We start from the raw sequence: 19,348 nt of genomic DNA, 5'->3' as shown, positions 1-19,348 counted from the left end.
TCTTCACCACCACGCAACCAGGGAAGTCCCAAAGACTGACTTTTCTTTTCTTGGATCTCCTGAGGGGTTGAGGTCAGATTTCTTCAGGAGATAGTGTTTGCAGATCTGAAGGTTGTTTGCTCTTTTAGCGGGCTGTAGCTCTGGGAGCACAAAAGTGGACTAGTTTTCAGGGAAAATGATCCTGGTATAGTGTGAAAAAGATTTTAATAGGATTTTTGGCTACCTTCTTTTTTTTTTTTTTTTTTTTTTTTTTTGCAGTATGTGGGCCTCTCACTGCCGCGGCCTCTCCCATTGCGGAGCACAGGCTCCGGACGTGCAGGCCCAGCAGCCATGGCTCACGGGCCCAGCCACTCTGCGGCATGTGGGATCCTCCCAGACCGGGGTACGAACCCGTGTCCCCTGCATCGGCAGGCGGACTCTCAACCACTGCGCCACCAGGGAAGCCCCGCTACCTTCTTTTTAAAATCACATTCCAGAAAATCACCCTTCGATTCTTTAGAAAATCAAATGAAAAAGTAATTAAAATTTTCTGCAGGTTTCTGGGGAAGCAATGAAGTGGAGAGTATCTCAGGAAACTTCTACCTTGTGGAAAATACACCCCAGGCATCATTGAATGAGATGATGTTTCAAAGGTTTTTAACTGTTGAAATGTTGAAATTGAAGATGTCAACAACATTTTGCTTTAAAGGGGAAATGTGTTGAAGAAAATTTGTAAGAAAATCTCTATAATTTTGCTTTAGTTTGATATTTTTTGGTCTATCTGCATAAAACAGAGAGACTGGAAAACGATGATTGGTTTATCTTTGTGTTTGAAGTTTAGGTAGCAGGGTAGGTAGGTAAAAATAAATGATTTTTAAATTAAAAGTAGATTAAAGACTTCTTTTTGTGATATGTTTTTTGTATAGTAACTAAACAAACTCTGCATGTGTACAGATAGTTTTAAGATAGTTCAAAGACATCATAGAAAAGAAATTCTCATTTAATTACATGATTTTTCAGAGCAAACTCTTGTAACCTTTGAGAAAGACTTTTAAGAAGGCCAGAGCAGGTTGTACACAATCTCCAACAGATTTTCTTGCCAGTATCATATATACTCAAGTGTAGGGTCAAGATTTAACTGTTGAAGAAAATTCGGCTATAGCTTATGCACCCAACAGCTATTCTTCCACAGTATCAATAATAATATAGCTAAATGCCAATCATTCAATAGTTAGTGGTAGGTGTTCAATATATATTAAATATGAATTCAAGAAATACATTTGCTGCTGAGTGAACAGATAGAATGCAATTATATCCCAGAATATGCTAATTTTAGGAGAGGAAATGAGCTCTTTACTGGTACTCATGGTTCTATAGTACATTAAGAAGTCATTGGGAGATTTAGAAAGACAAGCAAGTCCTCACCTTCTGTAGAAGCTGGTGGTGGGTAATCTATGTTACGCAGGATTTTAAGTGCGTTTTCATCTACATAATCATGTGACTTGATTTGTGGGGACTTACATACATATAATAATGCTTATAAACTTAAACATAAATATTCTTTTATTAAAAATGCATCCTAGTTTGTTATTGAAATATATTTAGGATTCACAACATTGTTTTAGCCATTCAGCCAGAGTTCCGATTTCAGTAACCTCGACCCATAAAAACACAAATCTGAGGTGGAAGAAAATGAAGGGATCTCTGCATATCAGAAATATTAGTTACAGATCCCTGCAGGACAGACAGTTTCTCCAGCTGATAATTTTTGAGTCTTTTCAGCTTTCTTAGTGTAGGTTATATAGGAAATATTGGGCACCTCCCCCATTCGAAACAATGTAAAAGGAGAAGAAGGAAAAATAAAGGAAGGAGAAGGCAACCAGCAGGTGGAAGTGGAGCGTATGCTCTTGCCTGTAGATTTCAGATGCAATCTGTTGTGCTTTCTAGAATCTCTCCTTTCTCACTGTGTTCAGAAGGGGATTGACCCTTTTCAGCTTGTCAATCAGATTTCCCATCTCCTTCCTGACCCTGTGCCCGGCAAGGGTCCCCTGCTCCTTCCTCACCACTGTGTTCTTTACCCTCCCAGCGGCAGAGTCCTCCACCTGCCTCAGATCCAGTGCAAAACGCCGCCTTCTTCACTTCACCTCCCACTGTGTCCTTCTTCCCTGGGCTCTGACCTCATTTATTCATTAATGCGGATCTGTTGCCAGTCAGATCTCTGGGTGCTGCAGGGGGTATGGAGACTGATAGGGTAACTGGGAAGATAAACATCCACAGAAAACTCAGTACACAGAGCTTCAGATAAAATGTGGCAGGGGAAGGGATTTCTTGTGGTTGAATCAGTCAGGGCAGGCAGGCAGGCCTCATGGAACAAGTGACTTTGGGGAGAGCCTTGACTGATGTGCAGTGTTTGATTTCTAGATAGGAAATGCAAAGAGTTTTGGTTTTGATCAGAGACTGATATTAAAATATACTTTGACTAGGGAGGGATAAAGCTATTTCCCAATTCTTCAGTCTCAAAAATTGAAAAAAAATTAGTTAAGGGATGGGATGATGTGAAGTCAACCAAGATAACATATTTGTCTCCTCTGTTGAAAATTTATGTATTATGTGTTAGGTGCTGTGCAAAATATTTGGGGACAGTGAGCACCTAAGAGTGTTTAGAAGATGGGAAGTTTGAAGGAAATGAGATAGGAGACTAGAGTGGCCATAGAAATGGTTCTCCAGACCAAAATTTTCTTGTGAATAAAATGAGCAGAACTAATTTGACAGTGTCTTTGAAGAGTAGAAATGTTTTATTTTGATGAAGTCCAATTTGTCAATTTTTTCTCTCACAGATCATGCTTTTGGTGTTTAAGAAATCTTTGCTTACCTCAAGTTTGCAAAGATTTTCTCCTATGTTTCTTCTATAAGTTTTATTGTTTTAGGTTTCACATTTAGGATCCATTTTGCAAGGTATGGATCAAAGTTCATTTTTTTGCACATACATATCTAATTGTTTCAGCCCATTTGTTGAAAAGACTATCTCTGCTGGATTGCTTTTGCACTTTGTCCAAAATCAGTCTTCTGTATTCGTGTTGGGTTTATTTCTGAGCTCTCTGCTCTGTTACATTGATTGAGTTGTCTATCTTTATGCCAGTGTTACATTGTCTTGATGACCATTGCTTTATGATAAGTCTTAAAATCAGGTAGTATTAGTTCTTCAAGTTTTTTATTTCTCAAAGTTGTCCTGGCTATTTTAAGTCCTCTAATTTCCATAGAATTTCCATAGAATTTCCATAGAATCACGTTGTCAGTTTCTAAAAAAAACCCCCAAAAACAACAACCCCCAAAACTAGAAAACAAAACCTGCTGGGTTTTTTAAAAAACATTTATTTATTAATTATTTATTTATTTAGGCTGTGCCAGGTCTTAGTTGCAGCATGCATGTGGAATCTAGTTCCCTGGCCAGGGATCGAACCTGGGCCCCCTGCATTGGGAGCTTGGAGTCCTACCCACTGGACCACCAGGGAAGTCCCCTGCTGGGGGTTTGCTTAGACTTCAATTGCATCTAAAGATCAATTGGGGAAGAATTGGCATCTTAATAATAATAAATAATGAACAAACCTGGTATATTCTCCATTTATTTAGGCCTTGTTACACTCAATTCCAGTAGTTATAAACTTAAAACTTTATTTGAATACTGAACATAGGATATAAATTTCCATAATGTGTTAAGAGCAAAACATTCCAAGGTATCTGGACTCATGAAAGCTTCAGCCCCTGACCTCCTGGGGTGCCCTTCTGCCATTCTCTGCACCAGGGGTGACACATATGAGAAATACCAGCCTAAGGGGCAGCACTTGCATAGAAATTTGCAGGTGATGTGATTTGAATGTAGGTAAGGTGTAAGCTCTTGGAAAAACAGTAAACCCACCAGGACTTCCTGAGTCTTGATGACATGATAGGATTCAGGTAAGAACTGGGGCCCTTGGCTGTGCCAGTAGCTTTTAATTAAACACAGCAGTAATTAATTAGCTAGTTAATTGATGTGTTACAGCCCTCTATCACAATTGAGTAGTGGTCATAGAGGTGTCACCCCAGGTGATGTGTATACGTAGGTTGCGAGATTCCTCAATTCTTTCACTCTTGTAGGTTTCCGTTATGGACGTGCTGGGCATCTAAAGTTTGGTTACTTCCCTTATCCCTTCTCACCATCTCTGTAGGAGACTTGGGATCAGCCTTTTTGACACAAAATGTTTCTCACCCACAGGACTTTGAAGAACCTACTTAAGTGAAAAAAATCTTTCTTTTTTTTTTTTCTTTCAGGAAAAATGCAAAGCTGAGGAAGCCCTTAGTGACCTCAGACTTCAACGTGAAACAGAAGTGGGAGATCTACGGTGACAATAAAGAAACTCAGAAAGGTAGGTATGTGGCAGCTGGACTTTGAGGGATACTTTCAGTATCTCAGTGTGTCTAAATTATTAGCAACTAAAAAATATATGGAATCATATTGAAGCAACAGATGGATCAGATTTCAGAATCAAATTGGACTCCTTGGCAAAAAAAAATTTTTTTTAACGCCCCTAATTTCTTTTTCTGTTTCTAAGGGCAGCTTATCTTTTGCATAGATCTAATAAATATTTCTGATCCCCTGAACACTTGTCCATCAAACCTCAGTTTTCTTTCCTTGGTCTTTACCAACCAAGGGCCCTCAAGTCCCGGGTCTGCTTATGACAGTAGGGAAATGGTCTTTCCTTGTCATGCAGCCCTACACCCAGCTTACTACAAGGTACATGTATTCAGTGAATGTTTATTAAATGAAATGAATATTTCTCTTCTCTGTGGAAAGTTCCAGATCTAGAGGATCCCTGATGAGCAAGAAGTGGGAGAGAACCTGCTGAAGTGAAAGCAAAGGTGTGATTGGTTTTGGCCTTTGCTCTATTTGGTTTCTAATGAGTAGGGTCTGTTTCACTCTGCTGTGCTGGTAGATGTTTAATAACAACAGGCTCTGGAGAGGGGAGGAAGGGAAGGAGGGATTTGTAGCATTTGACGATTTCCATGGTATAAATAAATACTCCTGCCGTTACCGATTTCAAGCTCCCAAGTCAACATCACTGAATACAGAGTTTGGGAAGAGATGCTTAAAATAAATAGCCTCTCACCTGCTGGTACCCATTGTCTCCAGCACAGTACTGGATTCACTTCCTGCATGTGGATGGTCTCCATAACTAATGGAATTATCTTAGCTAAAATGAAAATGGGTGCTTAAAAAATAATCATCCATGAAAGTGGCATTGTGGGCACATCACTTTGCTTTTCTGATTGTTCATGTGATAACCTTTAATGCTCCTTCCAGTATTTATACTGAATGAGATAGACAATTAACTGCATTTTGTGGGTTATTGCTATTTAAACCTCTGGAATTATTAAGAATTCTCCCCATATCCTTCTTGGAAAATTATTATCAATGTCAACCTTATATCTGATTTCCACAGGTCATTAGACCATACATACTAAGCTTTTATTACAGAATTTGAATGGACCAATCCTTTGCCTTATGCTAGAGTCACAGATTCTCCTAGCCACTGTCTTTACTTATTTCCATGTCATCCCAAATCTTTAGACTAAGAGGATGCTTGCAAAAGGAGACAGAGTTTCTTGCCCTGATACAGCATATGATGAAGACCAAACAGGCCCTGAACAGTGAGAGTCAGTAGTGACGAGACCTGAGTCCTTATCAAGACCTGCCAATTTCTGCCTGTAATACATTGGACAATTGACTTCCTCATTTTGATCATTAGCTTCTCATCTGTAAATGGGGATTAATAATAAACTGTCCTGTCTAACCCTAATAACTAACATTTTATTGACTTTGTAGTTATGAAGCTCTTTTTCATAATTAAAAAAAATTCAATTCTCAAACTTTCTCTGAGGAAAGTGCAAATTCCCCACTTTTATGGATGGGAACAATGAGTTCCAGGTTTAATAACTTGTTCAAAGTCACTCAGCTAATAAGCAATGGGTTGTCTTTCTGTCTTTACATAGGTGGTGCTTTCTGGTATAAACATACCAGACTTCCTGCCTGCCTCCTAGGGTTGTCCTGTAAGAGAGTAGGAGATGATTTATGGGAGAGCATGTTAAAGGCTGTAAAGAACTATACAGAAGTTTACCAATTTAGTATAATTGTCAACACCTTATGCCACTGGTTCTGAGAAACTCATTTCTTTCTCTCCAGTCATTATTCCTATGCCACTCAAAAGAGAAGGTTCCCAGCTTTGTGGTCAGATGAATCCCCTTTATTGTACTGCCAGTTCTGAGTTTTGCTACCTCTTAATTGGTTTTGTGTTGGATTCATGACTTTCTTGTAAAGTTGCTTATTTCTCTTGGATTCTCTGGTTGAGTTTTTGGTTTCTTGTAAAAAGAAACTCTGCCATCTTCATGATATCACTGATACCTTGCAACTTATTCTTTGCAGTGCATGGAATTTGTTTTTTTTCTCCTTGAAAGTACTAATTTTGGAGTCCAGGAAATTTCTATTCTTATTGGACTGATTGCTTTTTAAACTTGCTACCCAGGTGTCATCTTGGAATTTCAGATCATTTTAGGTAGCTGATGTAGCAAGTAGATCTGTTTACCTCAAGGCATCTCCTCTGAAAGATGGTCTTCCTTGGAGCTCTGTGTGTGAAGCTGGCTGTCAGACAGGGGACCCCGATTACTAGGTGCATGGGGTATGGATGTTTAGAGAGAAGTCTTAGCTTTCCTTCTGGGAATGATTCAGTTATTTTTAAAAAGACAAACCCTGTCTTGTTGCATTTGGAATCAGCTCTGGCTTATCTGCTCTTCTTTCCTAGAGTAAGAGCAGCTATGGGCTTGAGAGACAGTGTGCCTTAGTATACAATTTTAATCTCTATTTTCAGCCCCCCTTCTCACTCTCTGGGGTTCTGCATGACCAGCTGTCTCTTCTTTGTTCTACAGTTGGACCTTTAACACACATCTTCTGGACCTCCTTTCCCCCAACTCTCTTCCCTTTGTCAGCACATTACCATCCAGTTTCCTTTTTCCAGCAATGTGTTTAAATCACTTTACTGCTGATGGGCCCCTCTTCCATTCTTTTAACTTTTTTTTAAAAATAGATCTTTATTGGAGTATAATTGCTTCACAGTACTGTGTTAGTTTCTGTTGTACACCAAAGTGAATCAGCCATATGCATACATATGTCCCCATATTCCCTCCCTTTTGAGCCTCCCTCCCATCCTCCCTATCCCACCCCTCTAGGTCATCACAGAGCACCGAGCTGATCTCCCTGTGCTGTGCTGCTGCTTCCCACTAGCTAACTATTTGACGTTCAGTAGTGTGTATATGTCCATGCTACTCTCTCACTTCGCCCCAGCTTCCCCTTCCCACACCATGTCTTTTAACTTTTATTGGCTTATTTCCTTTGTAATTTCATATTAATGAGGTCTCAAAAGGGGAAGAAGACAAATTCATGTGTTCTGTCCACCATATTGAACTGCAAGACTCCAATGATTATTTTCTTCCTTCCTTTTTGTTTTTAAGAAACAATTAAACTTAAAAGCTTTTGCACAGCAAAGGAAACCATAAACAAAATGAAAAGACAACTTACTGAATGGGAGAAAACATTTGCAAATAGTATGACTCATAAAGGGTTAATATCCAACATATATAAACATCTCATATAACTCAACATCAAAAAAAACCAAACAACCTGAGTAAAAAATGGGCAGAAGAACTGAATAGACATTTTTCCAAAGAGGAAATGTAGATGGTCAACAGGCCCATGAAAAGATGCTCAGCATTGGTAATCATCAGGGAAATGCAAATCAAAACCACAGTGAGATATCACCTGTCAGAATGGCTGTCATCAAAAAGACCACAAATAACAAATGTTGGTGAGGATGTAGAGAAAAGGGAACCCTCGTACACTGTTGGTGGGAATGTAAATTGGTGCAGCCATTCTGGAAAACTGTATGGAGGTTTCTCAAAAGACTAAAACTACCATATGACCCAGCAATTCCACTCCTGGGTATATATCAGAAAAAAACAAAAACACTAATTTGAAAAGATACATGCACCCAATGTTCACAGCAGCATTACTTACAATTGCCAAGTATGGAAACAACGTAAGTGTCCATCAAAGAAGGAAGGATAAAGAAGATGTGGTCTATATATACAATGGAGTACTACTCAGCCATAAAAAAGAATAAAATTTTGCTATTTGCGGCAACATGGATGGACTTGGAGGGCATTATGCTAAGTGAAATAAGTCATACAGAGAAAGACAAATACTATATGATACCACTTATATGTAGAATCCAAAAAATACAACAAACTAGTGGGTATAACAAAAAAGAAGCAGACTCACAGATATAAAGAACAAACTAGTGGTTACCAGTGGGGAGAAGGAAGCGGGGAGGGGCAATATAGGGGTAGGAGATTAAAAGGTACAAACTAGGGCCTCCCTGGTGGCGCAGTGGTTGAGAGTCCGCCTGCCGATGCAGGGGATACGGGTTCGTGCCCCGGTCTGGGAGGATCCCATATGCCGCGGAGCGGCTGGGCCCGTGAGCCATGGCCGCTGGGCTTGCGCATCCGGAGCCTGTGCTCCGCAACGGGGGAGGCCACAACAGTGAGAGGCCCGCATACCGCAAAAAAAAAAAAAAAAAAAAAAAAAAAAAAGGTACAAACTATTAGGTATAAAATAAGCTATAAGGATATATTGTACAACATGGAGAATATGGCCAGTATTTTACAATAACTATAAATGGAGTATAACCTTTAAAAATTGTGAATCACTATATTGCATACCTGTCATTTATATAATATATATCAACTATACTTCAATACCAATTTTTTTAAAAAACTTAAAATCATCTTGTAAATTTAATTTTATTGCTTTTGTGGCCTTACTGGATTTTATCTTGTATATTTGTTTTAATTTCATCGTTTTTCTAAGAACTCTAGCAAAAATATAACTTATTTTATATTTTTGCATATTTAATTGTAATGAAAATACTCTTTGGGCAGATAGGAATAGTTTACTTTTATTTTATTTTATTATTTTTTTCATAAATTTATTTACTTATTTATTTTTGGCTATGTTGGGTCTTCGTTGCTGCGCACAGGCTTTCTCTAGTTGCGGCGAGCAGGGACCACTCTTCATTGCAGTGCGTGAGCTTCTCATTGCGGTGGCTTCTCTTGTCGTGGAGCATGGGCTGTAGGTGCTCAGGCTTCAGTAGCTGTGGCACACAGGCTCAGGAGTGGTGGCTCACAGGCTGTAGAGCGCAGACTCAGTAGCTGTGGCACACGGGCTTAGTTGCTCTGTGGCATGTGTGATCTTCCCGGACCAGGGCTCGAACCTGTGTCCCCTGCATTGGCAGGCGGACTCTTAACCACTGTGCCACCAGGGAAGCCCTTGTTTTTTCTTTTTTAACATCTTTATTGGAGTATAATTGCTTTACAATTTTGTGGTAGTTTCTGCTGTATAACAAAGTGAATCAGCTATATGTATACATATATCCCCATATCCCCTCCCTCTTGCGTCTCCCTCCCACCCTCCCTATCACCCCTCTAGGTGGTCACAAAGCACCGAGCTGATCTCCCTGTGCTATGCAGCTGCTTCTCACTAGCTATCTATTTGACATTTGGTAGTGTATATAAGTCAGTGCTACTCTCTCACTTAATCCCAGCTTCCCCTTTCCCCTCCCCGTGTCCTCAAGTCCATTCTCTACTTCTGCGTCTTTATTCCTGCCACATCTTCTTTACCCATTCATTTGTTTGTTTGTTTGTTTGTTTGTTTGTTTTTATTAGTTTCTGCTTTATAACAAAGTGAATCAGTCATACATATACATCTGTTCCCACATCCCCCATTCATTTGTTGATGGACACTTAGGTTGCTTCCATGTCCTGGCTATTGTAAATAGTGCTGCAGTGAACATTGTGGTACATGACTCTTTTTGAATTATGGTTTTCTCAGGGTATATGCCCAGTAGTGGGATTGCTGGGTCGTATGGTAGTTCTATTTTTAGATTTTTAAGGAACCTCCATACTGTTCTCCATAGTGGCTGTATCAATTTACATTCCCACCAACAGTGCAAGAAGGTTCCCTTTTCTCCACACCCTCTCCAGCATGTATTGTTCGTAGATTTTTTGATGATGGCCACAGGGTGACACATTTCTAATTACCTGTCATTTCTCACCATGTTGATTAGATATGTGACTCCCAGAAAAATTCAGTTGGCCTTTATTTCGTCTTGTGCAACCTGAGAGAATGTATTCTTCCTGTGTCAGTTCTTCAAGTATTTGAAGAGCGAAACCATTACAGCTTAAGCCGAGTGCACTGACCTGAATGTTTTAAGTCTCACGTCATCAGTTGCCTTTCTCATCCAGGTTCTTGGCATCCCCTTTTTAAAAAAAATTATTTAATTAATTTATTTATTTATGGCTGTTTTGGGTCTTTGTTGCTGCACGTGGGCTTTCTCTAGTTGCAGCGAGCGGGGGGCTACTCTTTGTTGCGGTGCGCAGGCTTCTCATTGTGGTGGCTTCTCTTGTTGCAGAGAATGGGCTCTAGGCACATGGGCTTCAGTAGTTGTGGCATGTGGGCTCAGTAGTTGTGGCTCGTGGGCTCCAAAACGCAGGCTCAGTAGTTGTGGTGAACGGGCTTAGTTGCTTTGTGGCATGTGGGATCTTCCTGGACCAGGGTTCGAACCCATGTCCCCTGCATTGGCAGGTGGATTCTTAACCACTGAGCCACCAGGGAAGCCCTTGGCATCCCTTTTCAGTAGAGATATTATCCAGAAATGGATACGCTGTTCAGAATATGGTCTGACTACATTAGAGTAGAAAGGTTCACATGTTCTGTATACATTTTCTTAATACAACTTGAGATTGCATTTGCATCCTGGGCGTTCTAATTCCTTTTGTATCAGGAAATAAAGATGGTGATTTTTAGAAGATAGCTTCATTTATTAAACGTTTCATTTAAATGTCTTTATCTTAATTGATTGTTGCATAGAATGAACTGATATTGCTCTGAGGATTTTATTTCCCCTGATGCTTAATCATGGAATACATTGTGGCTCTTGGGAAGAATGAGATTATCAGTCTTCTTGATTCTATTGCTGTCTGATTCCACTGCTGTGTCATCTTGAGTATCGCCAGCCCTTAGGTAGCGGTCCTCTCCTTTGTCACCCGGTCATCCCACTCTCCCTACATGGGTGAGGACTGCGACTTGCTGGCCCTTTGTGATCCCATGCAGAGGATGAATTGTGATGTTGACAGCCTGCCTGAGAACAGCTTGTCTACCCTGAAAGATTCCGAGTATGACTCGGAGGTGGAGTACAAGCACCAGAGGAGATTCTGGAGGTTGCACAGCTTGCAGGAGAGCTTTGGGGGTGATACTTCAGACACAGATGTGAGCCCCGAAATCACTGCTCTCCTAGGCCTGATCTTCAGTAGAAATACATATATCACCCTATTTGACCTTTATCTGTCATGGGCATTGTTTTAAAGGTCATACATGTGAAACATAGGAGAATGTTTTTCTCTACTGAGTTAGGGAAAACTCTCACAGGTTTCCTTTTGAGGCCACTTTGTTCCATAACAGCGTTGACTGTAGATTCAGGTGCATATTTTTCTTCTTTTTACTTCATGATGTATACGTGTAATAAAAGACTTTGCTTTATAATGGCTGACTTTTTAATAAAAAACAGGTTCCTGATATAAGGGATGAAGGTGACTCAGAAGGTGACTTCCATCCTGGGTTAGAAGCCCGAGGGGTCTGCTAGTGAAGGCCACGTCATTATTAGCTCCTCAGGAAAGCCCATCTCGGCCCTTTCACCACAGGCAGGTGGCTTCCGGGGCACTTTCATTCATGAACACTTCATTTTTGTGCCATATAACTTACTAGGAAGAAAGCTGGCACTACCTTTGTCATCCACTGTGGCTTTCTTTCCCTAGACGGACATGGTGGATGGTAACCATAAATCCTATGGCTTGCAGAAGCCTTACAAGATTGTGCTGTCCGGGTATGCTGCAGTGGGGAAGCCAAGTTTCCTTATGAGACTTTGCAAGGATGAATTTTGAGGAAGTACAAGTGCCACCCTGGGTATGGTTCCTTTTTCAGTGGATAATGGGAAAAAGACCTTCTTTAGCTTGATTCTGTTTTCTTTAGGGATTATATACACAGATACATGGATCTCTCCCTTTCTCTCTCTCTGTACAATACATATATATATAGGTAGCTGTGTGTGTGTGTCCTTTGTAGAATAGTCCTCCTCTGTTTTGGCTAAGGCCTAAATTTGGGAGAGGAAGACTAACCAAGGACTTAGGTATTTACTTACCCAGTGAAATCAACCAAACCAAGTTTAGAGCCAGAAATGACAGATTCATTTATGCAGCAAGCATTTCCTGAGTCCTGCTGTGAGTCACATACTGTTGTAGGACTACAGGCACACAATAAACAAAATCGACAAAGTCCCAGCCTGAAAGGAACTTACATCCAAAGGAAGGAAATGGATGAAAAGCAATTTGAAAAAATGAGGTTTGGGAGAGGTGCACTTTTACACAGGGTGCCCAGGGAAAGCCTTTCTGATCAGGTGTCATTGGATGTTGATAAAGTGATCTTACTGATGGCCTTTTTGCCATTATGTTCAAAATCATGGCTGGGTGTATGTTCCCTCCCCTCCTTCACGACAGAATATATGAATAATACCTCTCAGAACAAGGAAAAAGTAGTGTCATGGTTTCTCAAAATTGCATAATAATCAGAAAAAGGACTTGAAAATATGCAAATTATCATTTATTTTTCTCCATCTAAAGAGTTATTATTTTGATAACCAGGAACGTTAGAACAGATTGACTACCCTCTTCACAATGGGTGTCTTTTTTTTTTTTTTTAACATCTTTATGGAGTATAATTGCTTTACAATAGTGTGTTAGTTTCTGCCTTATAACACAGTGAATCAGCTATACATATACATATATCCCCATATCTCCTCCCTCTTGCGTCTCCCTCCCACCCTCCCTAACCCACCCCTCTAGGTGGTCACAAAGCACCGAGCTGATCTCCCTGTGCTGTGTGGCTGCTTCCCACTAGCTATCTGTTTTACATTTGGTAGTGTATATATGTCCATGCCACTCTCTTCATCCCAGCTTACCCTTCCCGCTCCCCATGTCCTCAAGTCCATTCTCTACGTCTGCGTCTTTATTCCTGTCCTGCCCCTAGGTTCTTCAGAACCTTTTTTTTTTTTTTTTTTTTTTTTTTTTTAGATTCCGTATATATGTGTTAGCATACGGTATTTGTTTTTCCTCTTTCTGACTTACTTCATTCTGTATGACAGACCCTGGGTCCATCCACCTCACTACAAATAACTCAATTTCGTTTCTTTTTATGGCTGAGTAATATTCCATCGTATGTATGTGCCACATCTTCTTTATCCATTCATCTGTCGATGGACACTTAGGTTGCTTCCATATCCTGGCTATTGTAAATAGAGCTGCAATGAACATTGTGGTACGTGACTCTTTTTCAGTTATGGATTTCTCAGGTTATATGCCCAGTAGTGGAATTGTTGAGTCGTATGGTAGTTCTACTTTTCGTTTTTTAAGGAACCTCCATACTGTTCTCCATAGTGGCTGTATCAATTTACATTCCCACCAACAGTGCAAGAGGGTTCCCTTTTCTCCACACCCTCTCCAGCATTTATTGTCTCTAGATTTTTTGATGATGGCCATTCTCACCGGTGTGAGGTGATACCTCATTGTAGTTTTGATCTGCATTTCTCTAATGATTAGTGATGTTGAGCATCCTTTCATGTGTTTATTGGCAATCTGTATATCTTTGGAGAAATGTCTATGTCTTCTGCCCATTTTTGGATTGGGTTGTTTGTTTTTTTCATATTGAGCTGCATGAGCTGCTTGTAAAATTTTGAGATTAATCCTTTGTCAGTTGCTTCATTTGCAAATATTTTCTCCCATTCTGAGGGCTGTCTTTTCGTATTGTTTATGGTTTCCTTTGCTGTGCAAAAGCTTTTAAGTTTCATTAGGTCCCATTTGTTTATTTTTGTTTTTATTTCCATTTCTCTAGGAGGTGGGTCAAAAAGGATCTTGCTGTGATTTATGTCATTGAGTGTTCTGCCTTGTTTTCCTCTAAGAGTTTGATAGTGTCTGGCCCTACATTTAGGTCTTTAATCCATTTTGAGTTTATTTTTGTGTATGCTGTTAGGGAGTGTTCTAGTTTCATTCTTTTACATGGAGCTGTCCAGTTTTCCCAGCACCACTTATTGAAGAGGCTGTCTTTTCTCCATTGTATATTCTTGCCTCCTTTATAAAAATAAGGCGACCATATGTGTGTGGGTTTATCTCTGGGCTTTCTATCCTGTTCCATTGATCTGTATTTCTGTTTTTGTGCCAGTACCATACTGTCTTGATTGCTGTAGCTTTGTAGTATAGTCTGAAGTCCAGGAGCCTGATTCCTCCAGGTCCGTTTTTCTTTGTCAAGATTGCTTTGGCTATTCGGGGTCTTTTTTGTTTCCATACAGATTGTGAAATTTTTTCTAGTTCTGTGAAATATGCCATTAGTAGTTTGATAAGAAATTGCATTGCACCTGTAGGTTGCTTTGGGTGGTATAGTCATTTTCACAATGTTGATTCTTCCAATCCAAGAGTATGGTATATCTCTCCACCTGTTGGTATCATCTTTAATTTCTTTCATCAGTGTCTTACAGTTTTCTGCATACAGGTCTTCTGTCTCCTTACGTAGGTTTATTCCTAGGTATTTTATTCTTTTTGTTGCAGTGGTAAATGGGAGTGTCCCTTAATGTCTCTTTCAGATTTTTCATCATTAGTGTATAGGAATGCAAGAGATTTCTGTGCATTAGTTTTGTATCCTGCTACTTTACCAAATTCATTGATTAGCTCTAGTAGTTTTCTGGTATAGCATCTTTAGGATTCTCTATGTGTTGTATCATGTCATCTGCAAACAGTGACAGCTTTACTTCTTCTTTTCCAATTTGGATTCCTTTTATTTCTTTTTCTTCTCTGATTGCTGTGGCTAAAACTTCCAAAACTATGTTGAATAAGAGTGGTGAGAGTGGGCAACATTGTCTTGTTCCTGATCTTAGAGTTTTAGTTTTTCACCATTGAGAATGATGTTGGCTGTGGGTTTGTCATATATGGCCTTTATTATGTTGAGGTGGGTTCCCCCTGTGCCTACTTTCTGGAGAGTTTTTATCATAAATGGGTGTTGAATTCTGTCGAAAGCTTTTTCTGCATCTATTGAGGTGATCATATGGTTTTTCTCCTTCAGTTTGTTAATATGGTGAATCACATTGATTGATTTGCGTATATTGACGAATCCTTGCATTCCTGAGATAAACCCCACTTGATCATGGTGTATGATCCTTTTAATGTGCTGTTGGATTCTGTTTGCTAGTATTTTGTTGAGGATTTTTGCATCTATGTTCATCAATGATATTGGCCTGTAGTTTTCTTTGTGACATCTTTGTCTGGTTTTGGTATCAGGGCGACGGTGGCCTCATAGCATGAGTTTGGGAGTGTTCCTCCCTCTGCTATATTTTGGAAGAGTTTGAGAAGGATAGGTGTTAGCTCTTCTCTAAATGTTTGATAGACTTCACCTGTGAAGCCATCTGGTCCTGGGCTTTTATTTGTTGGAAGATTTTTAATCACAGTTTCAATTTCAGTGCTTGTGATTGGTCTGTTTATATTTTCTGTTTCTTCCTGGTTCAGTCTCAGAAGGTTGTGCATTTCTAAGAATTTGTCCATTTCTTCCAGGTTGTCCATTTTATTGGCATAAAGTTGCTTGTAGTAATCTCTCATGATCCTTTGTATATCTGCAGTGTTACTTCTCCTTTTTCATTTGTAATTTTTTTTGAATTTTATTTTATTTATTTTTTTATACAGCAGTTTCTTATTAGTTATCTGTTTTTTACATATTAGTGTATATATGTCAATCCCAGTCTCCCAATTCATCATTTATGATTTCTTTCCTTCTGGTAACTTTGGGTATTTTTTGTTCTTCTTTCTCTAATTGCTTTAGGTGTAAGGTTAGGTTGTTTATTTGAGTTGTTTCTTGTTTCTTGAGGTAAGATTGTATCGCTGTAAACTTCCCTTTAGGACTGCTTTTGCTGCATCCCATAGTTTTTAGGTCGTTGTGTTTACATTGTCATTTGTTTCTAGGTATTTTTTGATTTCCTCTTGATTTCTTCAGTGATCTCTTGGTTATTTAGTAATGTATTGTTTAGCCTCCATGTGTTTGTATCTTTTACAGATTTTTCCCTGTAATTGATATCTACTCTCATAGTGTTGTGGTTGGAAGAGAGACTTGATACAATTTCAATTTTCTTAAATTTACCAAGGCTTGATTTGTGACCCAAGATATGATCTATCCTGGAGTGTGTTCTATGAGCACTTGAGAAGAAAGTGTATTCTGTTGTTTGTGGATGGAATGTCCAGTAAATATCAATTAAGTCCATCTTGTTTAATGTATCATTTAAAGCTTGTGTTTCATTATTTATTTTCTGTTTGGATGATCTGTCCATTGGTGGAAGTGGGGTGTTAAAGTCCCCTACTATGATTGTGTTACTGCCGATTTCCCCTTTTATGGCTGTTAGCATTTGCCTTATGTATTGAGGTGCTCCTATGTTGGGTGCATAAATATTTACAATTGTTATATCTTCTTCTTGGATTGATCCCTTGATCATTATGTAGTGTCCTTCTCTGTCTCTTGTAATAGTCTTAATTTTAAAGTCTATTTTGTCTGATATGAGAATTGCTACTCCAGCTTTCTTTTGATTTCCATTTGCATGGAATATCTTTTTCTATCCCCTCACTTTCAGTTTGTATGTGTCCCTAGGTCCGAAGTGGGTCTCTTGTAGACAGCATATATATGGGTCTTGTTTTTGTATCCATTCAGCCAGTCTATGTCTTTTGGTGAGGGCATTTAATCCATTTACATTTAAGGTAGTTATTGATATGTATGTTCCTTTTACCATTTTCTTAATTGATTTGGGTTTGTTATTGTAGGTCTTTTCTTTCTTTTGTGTTTCCTGCCTAGAAGTTGCTTTAGTACTTGTTTTAAAGCTGGTTTGGTGGTGCTGAATTCTCTTAGTCTTTGCTTGTCTGTAAAGTTTTTAATTTCTCCGTTGAATCTGAATGAGATCCTTGCTGGGTAGAGTAATCTTGGTTGTAGGTTTTTCCCTTTCATCACTTTAAATATGTCCTGCCACTCTCTTCTGGCTTGCAGAGTTTCTGCTGAAAGATCGGCTGTTAACCTTATGGGGATTCCCTTGTATGTTATTTGTTGCTTTTCCCTTGCTGCTTTTAGTATTTTTTTTTTGTATTTAATTTTTAATAGTTTGATTGATATGTGTCTTGGAGTGTTTCTCCTTGGATTTATCCTGTATGGAACTCTCTGTGCTTCCTGGACTTGATTGACTATTTCCTTTCCCGTATTAGGGAAGTTTTCAACTATAATCTCTTCAAATATTTTCTCATTCCCTTTCTTTTTTTCTTCTTCTTCTGGGACTCCTGTAATTTGAATGTTGGTGCATTTAATGTTGTCCCAGAGGTCTCTGAGACTATCCTGAATTCTTTTCATTCTTTTTCCTTCTTTCTCCTCTCTGGTAGTCATTTCCACTATTTTATCTTCCAGATCACTTATCCATTCTTCTGCCTCAGTTATTCTGCTATTGATTCCTTCTAGAGAGTTTTTAATTTATTTATTGTGTTGTTCATCATTGTTTGTTTGCTCTTTAGTTCTTCTAGGTCTTTGTTAGATGTTTCTTGTCTTTTTTCCATTCTATTTCCAAGATTTTGGGTCATCTTTACTATCAGTACTCTGAATTATTTTTCAGGTAGACTGCCTATTTCCTCTTCATTTGTTTGGTCTGGTGGGTGTTTACCTTGCTACTTCATCTGCTATGTGTTTCTCTGTCTTCTCATTTTGCTTAACTTACTGTGTTTGGGGTCTCCTTTTTGCAGGCTGCAGGTTTGCAGTTCCCGTTGTTTTTTTTTTTTTTTTTTTTTTAATATATCTCACCCTTTTCCTAATTTGCTCATCTTCTTTCCATTTACCATGTCCTGTTGTTTTTGGTGTCTGCCCCCAGTGGCTAAGGTTGTTTCAGTGGGTTGTGTAGGCCTCCTTGTGGAGGAGACTAGTGTCTGTGTTCTGGTGGATGAGGCTGGATCTTGTCTTTCCAGTGGGTAGGACCGCATCCGGTTTTGTGTTTTGGGGTGTCTGTGACCTTATTATGATTTTATGGAGCCTCTCTGCTAATCGGTGGGGTTGTGTTCCTGTCTTGCTAGTTGTTTGGCATATGGTGTCCAGCACTGTAGCTTGCTGGTCTTTGAGTGGACCTGGGTCTTAGCTTTGAGATAGAGATCTCTGGGAGAGCTTTTGCCGTTTGATATCACGTGGAGCCAGGAGGTCCCTGGTGGACCCATGTCCTGAACTCAGCTGTCCCACCTCAGAGGCCCAGCCCTCACACCCGGCCGGAGCACCAAGATCCTGTCAGCCACCCGGCTCGGTCAGCCATTCTGTCACGGAGTTGCCTGAAGCCTGGGCATCCTGTTGGGGGCTCCTCTCCTCAGGTCCCAGAGACACCTGAGGGGCGGCCTCCTGTCAGGGGCTTGCAGGTCAGTTGCAGTCGCCTGAGGTCCGGGCTCGGGTGTGAGTCATGTGGGGCGTTGGGTGCTCGCGTTCTCTGCTCCTGCGCGCAGCATCGGGGGGTTTGGCTGGCGTCTGAGCAGGTTACGGCTTCTACCCAGGTTTACATCTGGGCCCCACGTTTACGACTGGGGGGGTTTACATCTGAGGGTTTACTTCTGGAACCCAGTTTTACATCTGGGCCCGGTTTACCACTTGGGAGGTTTACACAGTGGGTGTCTTTGTAAATTTGTGGTTCTCTGTTATACCCTTCAAGATAACAAATTTGAAAGTTCACTTCAGTTTGATTCATAAAAATACCACAATATTTGGTTCGGTTGCTAGAGAGCATACCATATATACATACACAGAGTATACCTGCATATATACATATATACATAGGCATATTTATGTGCATGCACACACACAGATATAACTGAGTCCATCTAATTACATGGGCAAATAGAACATAGACTTTCCTTTTGTCCGTAGATCAAATCCTTCCCCAATCAGCCAACCTGCGGACGTGCATCTGTGCACATGTCTGTGGTCTGACTTATAATTAGTTTGTGAAGGTTACTCTTCTTTTTTTTTTTTTTTTTTTTTTTTAAGGTTACTCTTCTTGAAGGCCAGGTTCATTTCTCTCTACCTCGCTAAACTTTGACTTACTGGCCCTTGTCTCATCCAAATAGGGCTTGAAAGTAAAAA

General features: G+C 39.8%; 1 pseudogene across 1 annotated transcript in view; it reads left to right on the top strand.

Moving 5' to 3' along the window:
• The window catches only part of LOC309801726 (ras and EF-hand domain-containing protein-like), a 52,529-nt pseudogene that overhangs the window by 16,613 nt on the left and 16,568 nt on the right, over positions 1–19,348 (top strand). Inside the window, exons 4-8 of the transcript in view lie at positions 4,288–4,358; positions 6,937–6,991; positions 11,144–11,389; positions 11,688–11,820; positions 11,935–12,082. The product of the transcript in view is annotated as a ras and EF-hand domain-containing protein-like (transcript). The remainder of the gene's footprint in view (positions 1–4,287; positions 4,359–6,936; positions 6,992–11,143; positions 11,390–11,687; positions 11,821–11,934; positions 12,083–19,348) is intronic.

This window comes from Mesoplodon mirus (genome assembly GCF_964341445.2).
Source record: "Mesoplodon mirus genome assembly, chromosome: 1".
Taxonomy (NCBI): domain Eukaryota; kingdom Metazoa; phylum Chordata; class Mammalia; order Artiodactyla; family Ziphiidae; genus Mesoplodon; species Mesoplodon mirus.
Note: the sequence above shows the minus strand (reverse complement) of the source record. Positions and strands in the feature narration are given on the sequence as shown.